Here is a 10,869-nt window from a genome sequence, read left to right as displayed (position 1 = left end):
ACTCAGCTACCCTGGAGAGGGCAAACTCACCCTGGAGAGGGCAAACTCACCCTGGAGAGGGCAAACTCACCCTGGAGAGGGCAAACTCACCCTGGAGAGGGCAAACTCACCCTGGAGAGGGCAAACTCAGCCACCCTGGAGAGGGCAAACTCACCCTGGAGAGGGCAAACTCACCCTGGAGAGGGCAAACTCACCCTGGAGAGGGCAAGACTCACGCTACCAAAGTGATCAGAAGCACTGAGGTATGCACAAGCCTGGAGAGGCGACGACTAATACTCACCCTGGAGAGGGCAAACTCACCCTGGAGAGGGCAAACTCACCCTGGGGAGGGCAAACTCACCCTGGAGAGGGCAAACTCACCCTGGAGAGGGCAAACTCACCCTGGAGAGGGCAAGACTCACGCTACCAAAGTGACTAGAAGCGCGGAGGTATGCACCAACCTGGAGAGGCTACTCAACAATTTTCCCACCTGAAGACACTACAAGTCGGAAGGATGGCTCATTCCCCGGACAATTGGGTCAACTCCTTTACTTATCAAACGGTACACCAAAAAGGCCGTTTGACTAAGTAAAGGGGGGGCAGCTGTAGACCCCTAAAATTGTCCGGGTCGGAAATAAAGCTTGAAGACTCTTGAGGACTGAAGGAAAGTCAGCCAGAAGGACTCATGGAAGGCCCTAGGAGGATTCTCTGTAGGTCTAGAGGTCTTGTAATAAGCTCAAAATAAGGAAGTGGAGGGAATGAAGCCCAATACGGCCTCCCAAAAGTTCAGTACGGCCGTATTAAACATTTTGAACTACAATACGGCCGCACTGAACTCAATACGACCGGATTGAAGTTTCTGAACTTCACTACGGCCGCACTGAACTCAATACGGCCGTATTGAGTTTTTTTGAACTTCAATACGGTCGTACTAAATTCAATACGGCCGTATTGTAGTTCAAAACTTCAATACGGGCCGTATTGACTCCAGGGCCCGTATTGCGCCTGTTCCCTATAAATAAGACGTCATTTGGACGTCATTCTACACTTTTACACTGAGTTTTAACCCTCTTCTTGAGTATTCTGGGTTTTTTTGAGCAGTGCTCTGCCTAGAAATCACTCGGAGAGTTGATCCGACAAAGTTCTCGAGTTCTGAGCTTTTTGCTTGAGTCTCGAACTGAGTCGAAGGGAAATCCTCCGGATTTCCATAGTTAAAATTTTCTAGGAGGGAGCGAGCGGGCTTGTAGAGCGAGGGAACGCCAACAAGCTTCCCAGTTTTACTTGAATATAAAAGCACGCTTCAAAGGTTTCTTCTTAAGTCCTTCCTTTTACTGCTTTCTGTGTGTATATTTAACTGTCATCATGTAGATAGTTAAGTTATAATTGTTTAGAATAAATAGGGGTAATTTAGTAATTTTGCACTATTATTTTTAGAAATAATCTGTCATAGGGAACCCGAAAGGGGCGCTGTGGGGTGCTAACACCTTCCCCACGCGTAACCGACTCCCTTACCCGACTCTGGTTGTCATGGCCGAAGTCGATTTTTGAATCGATTGCCTTAAACTTCTTTTTCCAATGTTTTGAGTAAAACATTGGTGGCGACTCCATGAACCCTTCCTTTTTATGAAAACCGCTAATCCATGGAGGGTCCCGCTTGGGATTAACATGGATTGGTGAGCCTTTTAATAAAATTGCTCGTTTGACAAGGTCTCAGTTTGAGAATAAGTCATTCTAGCAATCCATATTTTTAAACAAATAAAAGAGTCCAACCATCCTTCGCGAATGCCGAAAGCCCGTTTCGGGCCGGTGGCGACATTCACATATACGTATTTTTACTATTCATGTATACGTATTTTTACTATTCACATATACGTATTTTACTATTCACGTATACGTATACGTGAATAGTAAATGGCTGCTAAGGGTGGCACGAGGGAAGCAAGGTTCAATTTAATAATTAATTTGAATATTTTAATGAATAGTGCATAGTAACTTATAATATTATTTTAATGAATAGTGCATAGTGCATAGTAACTTCAAAATTTCTATAAATAGGGGCCTAAGGTTTTGAAAATTCAGAATTCTAGAGAGAAGGAAATTCTGGAGAAATAGAGAGAGAAAGTAAGAGAGAGAGAAGGAGAAAGAAAAGGAGGTTCTGCTCTAGTGCCTTGTTTAAGGAGAAAGAGGAAGAGATTCTGCCTAAGTTTTTAGAGAGATATTGCACTAGTTTCAACTCCTACTTATCTAGGTAAGGGGGAGGAGAACCTTATCTTTTTAAAATTTTATATACTATTATGTATAATTATTTATGCATTTATTTGATTATATTTATTTAGTGGGGTGCCCCTAACCTCACTATATTTATATATTTATTCTGTGAGGTGTTCCTAACCTCATCTAACTACTTAACTTTTAATTATTATGTTTATTTATTTACGTTATTATTTAGTGGGGTGTTTCTAACCTCATATATTTGTTTAACCTTTAATTACTATTACTTATTCTATGATTATTCTTATCCATAATAATTATTAATATATTCACATTTTATATTGTTTAATTATTTTATAATAATTGTCATTGTCATTTAATTAATTAGTGCTCTTAATATATTTTATTTAAATTTGTGTTATTTAATTAAAGCTTAAATAATGATAAATTCTTAAATCTATTTTGAGTAATTTTTTTTTTGATTAATATAATTTGTTAAAATGTTTTTGACTCATTTTAAAGATAAATAATACTCTATGGCCATAGATGATAAAGTTTGAATTATTTGTAGCTGGAGGTTTAACCTTGGGGATTTAAATGAGTAAGAAATGGAGGTGGAATATCTTTTGGTTGGTGTTATAATGATGCTCATTTATCCTGACTAGTCACTACAAGTATAATTCAAATTTTATTGTATCAAGAAAATCTAATATTTAATCTGTATAAATATATATTTATATATATATATATATATATGTTAAAATTTTATTTATAAATAATTATGTTTATTCGTTCGAATTATTGTATTTATTGGATATTGTTCTTACTCCTTTCTTTTCTTTGTTTTTTTTTTAATTAAATATATTATAAATAGATGGATCAACTTGAGATTCCAGATCATTTTGCTGTTATTGTTACTGCTGTCCTACATGGAAGGAAATTGGAATACGGAGGCTATTTGATGGATCTGTTATAACTTTACTTGTCAATCATATTATTTTAATTGTAATTTTCTTTCCGTTATGAATATATATATTGTATTAAAAGAGTAAGGAAAAGGAATAATGTGTAAAATAATACGTTATTCTAAATATTTTAGAACGATATGTTATGTATTAAAAGAAAGTAGAGTATTTTCCCAATTCCTCAAACTTAGAAGCATATTCTCCCACTGTCATATTCCCTTGTTTTAACTGCATAAATTCTATTTCTTTAGCCCTCCTAACATCATTAGGAAAATATTTTTCAAAAAATTTGGTTTTAAATACTTCCCATGTAATGATTATTCCCCCTCCTTCTAATAATCTCCTGGTACTATCCCACCAATATTCTGCTTCTCCTACTAACATAAATACTGCATAATTTACTTTTTGGTTGTCAGGACAGTTCATAGCTCGAAATATTTTTTCTATTTCTTTAATCCATAATTCAGCTTTTTCAGGATTGTATCCTCCATCAAATTGGGAAGGGTTATTGCTTCTGAATTCTACAAGTCCTTGTGACTCTCCTGTTCTTCCTGGTGGTTGATTCCTTAACAAGGCGGCAGCCATGTCCCTAATAGCTTGTACAGCCTCTGTTAGTTCGGTATTCCTTCTTCCTGCCATCTGTAATTTTATAGATCAGTTTATAATAGAAACATGGTTAGCACATTTCCCCAAGTTACACATGGAACGTTGCTCTGATACCATTAAATGTAACGCCTAATTCTAATACCCAAATTATACAATATAAAATTATAAAATTTTATAATATTTTCGCAATTATATCATTAACAATATCTATATATTTATTTAATAAAAATAAAAGTAAAGAAAAGAATATCTTGTGAATTTAATACATAACATATCGTTCTAAAATATTTAGAATAACGTATTATTTTACACATTATTCCTTTTCCTTACTCTTTTAATACAATATATATATTCATAACGGAAAGAAAATTACAATTAAAATAATATGATTGACAAGTAAAGTTATAACAGATCCATCAAATAGCCTCCGTATTTCAATTTCCTTCCATGTAGGACAGCAGTAACAATAACAGCAAAATGATCTGGAATCTCAAGTTGATCCATCTATTTATAATATATTTAATTAAAAAAAAAAAACAAAGAAAAGAAAGGAGTAAGAACAATATCCAATAAATACAATAATTCGAACGAATAAACATAATTATTTATAAATAAAATTTTAACATATATATATATATAAATATATATTTATGCAGATTAAATATTAGATTTTCTTGATACAATAAAATTTGAATTATACTTGTAGTGACTAGTCAGGATAAATGAGCATCATTATAACACCAACCAAAAGATATTCCACCTCCATTTCTTACTCATTTAAATCCCCAAGGTTAAATCTCCAGCTACAAATAATTCAAACTTTATCATCTATGGCCATAGAGTATTATTTATCTTTAAAATATTAAATGTAACGCCTAATTCTAATACCCAAATTATACAATATAAAATTATAAAATTTTATAATATTTTCGCAATTATATCATTAACAATATCTATATATTTATTTAATAAAAATAAAAGTAAAGAAAAGAATATCTTGTGAATTTAATACATAACATATCGTTCTAAAATATTTAGAATAACGTATTATTTTACACATTATTCCTTTTCCTTACTCTTTTAATACAATATATATATTCATAACGGAAAGAAAATTACAATTAAAATAATATGATTGACAAGTAAAGTTATAACAGATCCATCAAATAGCCTCCGTATTCCAATTTCCTTCCATGTAGGACAGCAGTAACAATAACAGCAAAATGATCTGGAATCTCAAGTTGATCCATCTATTTATAATATATTTAATTAAAAAAAAAACAAAGAAAAGAAAGGAGTAAGAACAATATCCAATAAATACAATAATTCGAACGAATAAACATAATTATTTATAAATAAAATTTTAACATATATATATATATAAATATATATTTATACAGATTAAATATTAGATTTTCTTGATACAATAAAATCTGAATTATACTTGTAGTGACTAGTCAGGATAAATGAGCATCATTATAACACCAACCAAAAGATATTCCACCTCCATTTCTTACTCATTTAAATCCCCAAGGTTAAACCTCCAGCTACAAATAATTCAAACTTTATCATCTATGGCCATAGAGTATTAATTATCTTTAAAATGAGTAAAAGACATTTTAACAAATTATATTAATCATAAAAAAATTACTCAAAATAGATTTAAGAATAATCATAGAATAAGTAATAGTAATTAAAGGTTAAACAAATATATGAGGTTAGAAACACCCCACTAAATAATAACATAAATAAATAAACATAATAATTAAAAGTTAAATAGTTAGATGAGGTTAGGAACACCTCACTGAATAAATATAACAATAACATAGTAATTAAAAGTTAAGTAGTTAGATGAGGTTAGGAACACCTCACTGAATAAATATAATAATAACATAAATAAACATTGTAATTAAAAGTTAAGTAGTTAAATGAGGTTAAGAACACCTCACTGAATAAATATATAAATATAGTGCAGTTAGAAACACCTTACTGAATAAATATATAAATATAGTGAAGTTAGGAACACCTCACTGAATAAATATATAAATATAGTGAAGTTAGAAACACCTCACTGAATAAATATATAAATATAGTGCAGTTAGAAACACCTTACTGAATAAATATATAAATATAGTGAAGTTAGGAACACCTCACTGAATAAATATATAAATATAGTGAAGTTAGAAACACCTCACTGAATAAATATATAAATATAGTGAGGTTAGGAACACCTTACTGAATAAATATATAAATATAGTGAGGTTAGGGGCACCCCACTAAATAAATATAATCAAATAAATGCATAAATAATTACACATAATAGTATATAAAATTTTAAAAAGATAAGGTTCTCCTCCCCCTTACCTAGATAAGTAGGAGTTGAAACTAGTGCAATATCTCTCTAAAAACTTGGGCAGAATCTCTTCCACTTTCTCCTTAAACAAGGCACTAGAGCAGAACCTCCTTTTCTTTCTCCTTCTCTCTCTCTTACTTTCTCTCTCTATTTCTCCAGAATTTCCTTCTCTCTAGAATTCTGAATTTTCAAAACCTTAGGCCCCTATTTATAGAAATTTTGAAGTTACTATGCACTATGCACTATTCATTAAAATAATATTATAAGTTACTATGCACTATTCATTAAAATATTCAAATTAATTATAAAATTGAACCTTGCTTCCCTCGTGCCACCCTTAGCAGCCATTTACTATTCACGTATACGTATACGTGAATAGTAAAATACGTATATGTAAATAGTAAAAATACGTATACATGAATAGTAAAAATATGTATATGTGAATAGTAAAAATACGTATAAAAATATGATAAACTTTCTAATAATCTCAATAAATATTTAAAATCAAAATAACCTGTTTTATTTAATAAAATTTGGAATATTACAATTCTCCCCTACTTACAGAAATTTCGTCCTCGAAATTTTTATTGCTTAAAATAAGTAAGGATAATTTTTCTTAACTTCTTCTTCGAGTTCCCAAGTAGCATCTCCAGTAACATCATTCCAGATTACCTTTACCAGTGTAATCAGTTTGCCTCTCAACTGCTTGATTCTCCTGTCTGCGATCTGTACAGGCATTGTTTCAAATGTAAGGTTATCCTTTAATTGTACTGTATCAGGCATTATTATATGAGAAGGGTCAGAAATATATTTTCTTAACTGAGACACATGGAAGACATTATGGAGATTAGAAAGAAAAGATGGTAGAGAAATTTGGTAAGCAACAGGACCTATTTTTCTAAGGATTTGATAAGGACCAATAAATCGAGGAGTGAGTTTCTTTGATTTCATTACCCTACCAATACCAGCTGTTGGTGTAACTTTCAAAAATACATGATCACCTTCCTGGAATTCAAGAGGTCGTCTTCTTTTATCAGCATAACTTTTTTGTCTGCTTTGAGTCATTCTCAATTTTTCTTGAATCATTTTGATCTTTTCCGTGGTTTGTTGCACCAATTCAGGACCCAAGATTAAATTCTCTCCTGTCTCAAACCAGCACAAAGGAGTTCTACACCTTCTTCCATATAAAGCTTCATAGGGTGCCATACCTATGCTAGAATGGAAACTGTTGTTATAAGTGAATTCAATCAGAGGCAAGTATTTGTCCCAACTACCAGAATTCTCTAGCACACAAGCTCTCAATAAATCTTCTAGGGATTGTATGGTTCTTTCTGATTGTCCATCTGTTTGAGGATGATATGCAGAGCTAAGACGAAGCTTAGTTCCTAATGCTTGATGTAAACTTCCCCAAAATCTAGAAGTGAATCTAGGATCCCTATCAGATATTATGCTAGATGGTACCCCATGCAACCTTACAATCTCTCTTATATACAGTTCAGTCAATTTTTCTAGAGAATACCTAATGTTGATGGGTAAGAAATGAGCAGGTTTTGTTAGTCTATCCACAATAACCCATATGGAATCAAACTTATGAATTGTTCGTGGTAAACCAACTACAAAATCCATTGCTATACTGTCCCATTTCCATTCAGGTATATCTAAGGGTTGTAACATTCCTGCTGGCTTTTGGTGTTCTATCTTAGCTTTTTGACAAATCAAACATGTAGCCACATATTGTGCTATTTCCTTTTTCATTTTGGGCCACCAAAACATTCTTTTGAGATCTTGATACATCTTTGTTGCCCCAGGGTGTATGCTCAACTTGCTCTTATGTGCCTCACCTAAAATTATTTTCTTAATTTCTGAATCATTTGGTACACATATCCTATTATTAAATCTCAAAACTCCTCTTTGATCTAAATCGAACTTTTCACCATCCTTTTGACTTATCAACCTCTTTTTCTTCTGAATGAATTTATCAACTACCTGAGCCTCACCAATTTGTTCATGTAAGTCACTAGTAATTTGAACCGCATGCAATTGTATTTTATCTTGACTTACCGTAGTTGATAAACTCATGTCTCTAAATTTTTCTATCAAATTCATCTCTTGAATCATTAACGAGGAGACATGTAAGGATTTTCTACTCAGTGCATCAGCCACAACATTGGCTTTCCCTGGATGGTAATGTAATTCAAAATCATAATCTTTCAAAAATTCCATCCACCTTCTTTGTCTCATATTCAGTTCCTTTTGATCAAACAAATATTTCAAACTCTTATGATCACTAAAAACATCAAACTTACCACCATACACATAATGTCTCCATATTTTGAGTGCAAAAACAATGGCAGCTAGTTCTAGATCATGGGTTGGGTAATTCCTTTCATGAGCTCTCAATTGTCTAGAAGCATATGCTACTACCCTTCTATCTTGCATAAGAACACATCCTAATCCCATTTTTGAGGCATCACAAAATATGACAAATTGTCCATTAGGATTGGGTAAGGCTAAGACTGGTGCAGTAGTTAATCTTTTCTTAAGCTCCTGAAAACTATTCTCACATTTTTCGGTCCACTCAAAGGGTTGTCCTTTCTTGGTGAGTTGAGTTAAAGGCATAGCTATTTTAGAAAATCCCTCAATGAATCTCCTGTAATATCCTGCCAAACCCAAAAAACTACGGATTTCTGTTACCGTCTTTGGAGGTTCCCATAGTAGAACTGCTTCTACCTTAGATGGATCCACAGACACTCCATCTTTGGAAATCACATGTCCTAAAAACTTAACCTCCTCTAACCAAAATTCACACTTAGAAAGTTTGGCATACAGTTGTTTGTCTTTCAGGATTTGGAGAACAGTTTGAAGGTGTTCTTCATGCTCTTCATGAGTTCGAGAATATATGAGGATATCATCTATAAAGACCACCACAAAATGGTCTAAATACGGACGAAAAATCCTATTCATATAATCCATGAACACTGCAGGTGCATTGGTTACTCCAAAAGGCATTACTTGATATTCATAATGACCATACCTTGTTCTAAATGCAGTTTTCTGTATGTCTTCAGCTTTCACTTTGATTTGATGGTATCCTGATCTTAGATCTATCTTAGAAAATACAGTGGCTCCTTTTAATTGATCCATCAAATCATCTACCCTAGGAAGAGGGTATTTATTATTTATGGTAAACTTATTTAATTGCCGATAGTCCACACACAGCCTAAAGCTTCCATATTTCTTTTTGACTAACAAAACAGGAGGCCCCCAAGGTGATACACTAGGGCGTATGAATTGTTTTTCAAGTAACTCCTCTAATTGTTTCTTCAACTCAGCTAATTCAGAAGGTGACATCCTATAGGGTGCCATTGAAATTGGTCCAGTTCCAGGTATTAAATCAATCGAAAATTCAATCTCTCTGTCAGGTGGCAAACCAGGAATATCATTAGGAAAGACTTCAGGAAAATTTTGAACGACAGCTATATCTTTCAAGATGACTTCCTCTTTAGCTTCCATAGAGGATAAGATTAAATATCCTTGAACTTTACCCCAAGGAAACTTGTTTATTGGTTTAGATAATGAAATCGATAGGTCCTTAGGATCAGAAAATATTATAGACTTTTCTGCACAATTAAGAAGAACGTGGTTAGAAGATAACCAGTTCATACCTAAAATCACATCTAATTGTGATAAAGGTAAGCAGATCAAATTTACAAGAAATTTTTTATCGCCAATAAAAATAGGACAGTCTGAACAAACCTTATTGGCAATTACAGATTTGTTTGTAGGGGTTGAAACAATCAAATTATTCTCTAAAGAAGAAATTGGTAATTGGAGGTATTGAACACAATTATTGGAGATAAAAGAATGAGTTGCGCCTGAATCATACAGTACATTTAAAGTTTTGCCTTTAATGAAACATTTACCTTGTATTAGATCGTTGTTTTGAGCAGCTTCAGTTCCGGTCATGGTGTAAACTCTTCCAGTTGTAGAAGGTCTTGGTTTGGATCCGGAAGTATTCACGTGCGTCTTTGGTTGTCCACACTCAGAAAATACATGACCAGGCTTTCCACACTTGAAACAAACAGGTCCTTTGAGATGACAATCTTTAGTATAATGACCCTGTCCACACTTAAAACACTTGGCTTGATTATTAATGGACCTACTGGAATTTCCTGCAAATTGAGAGGATTGGGGTTTCCATTGTGGTCGAACATAAGGTTTTCTTTCATTATCCCTTTTCTTACTAAATTGAGGGCCAAAAGATTTTGGTCTATTATCCTTATTATGATCAAAACCGTCCAAAAATCGACACTTGTGTATTAATGTGGGAAAATCAGAGATTTCCAATATCCCTACTGCCTTTCTTAATTCTGATCTAAGTCCATCCTCGAATTTAATACACTTCATCCTCTCATCAGGGTGATAAAAGAAAGTAGAGTATTTTCCCAATTCCTCAAACTTAGAAGCATATTCTCCCACTGTCATATTCCCTTGTTTTAACTGCATAAATTCTATTTCTTTAGCCCTCCTAACATCATTAGGAAAATATTTTTCAAAAAATTTGGTTTTAAATACTTCCCATGTAATGATTATTCCCCCTCCTTCTAATAATCTCCTGGTACTATCCCACCAATATTCTGCTTCTCCTACTAACATAAATACTGCATAATTTACTTTTTGGTTGTCAGGACAGTTCATAGCTCGAAATATTTTTTCTATTTCTTTAATCCATAATTCAGCTTTTTTCAGGATTGT

The 10,869-nt window shown here is 33.1% G+C and overlaps 1 long non-coding RNA gene across 1 annotated transcript; it reads left to right on the top strand.

The window, feature by feature from the left end:
- The first annotated feature begins 1,808 nt into the window (after positions 1-1,808).
- LOC145954418 (uncharacterized) lies at positions 1,809-3,315 on the top strand. Its single transcript, XR_014431627.1, has 2 exons — positions 1,809-2,227; positions 3,065-3,315. It is a non-coding gene; the product is annotated as an uncharacterized LOC145954418 (long non-coding RNA).
- Positions 3,316-10,869: the final 7,554 nt, after the last annotated feature.

This window comes from Cajanus cajan, chromosome 2 (genome assembly GCF_000230855.2).
Source record: "Cajanus cajan strain Asha chromosome 2, NIPB_CcT2T_4, whole genome shotgun sequence".
Classification (NCBI taxonomy): domain Eukaryota; kingdom Viridiplantae; phylum Streptophyta; class Magnoliopsida; order Fabales; family Fabaceae; genus Cajanus; species Cajanus cajan.
The sequence above is the reverse complement of the archived record's forward strand: the minus strand, read 5'-3'. Positions and strand labels throughout refer to the sequence as shown.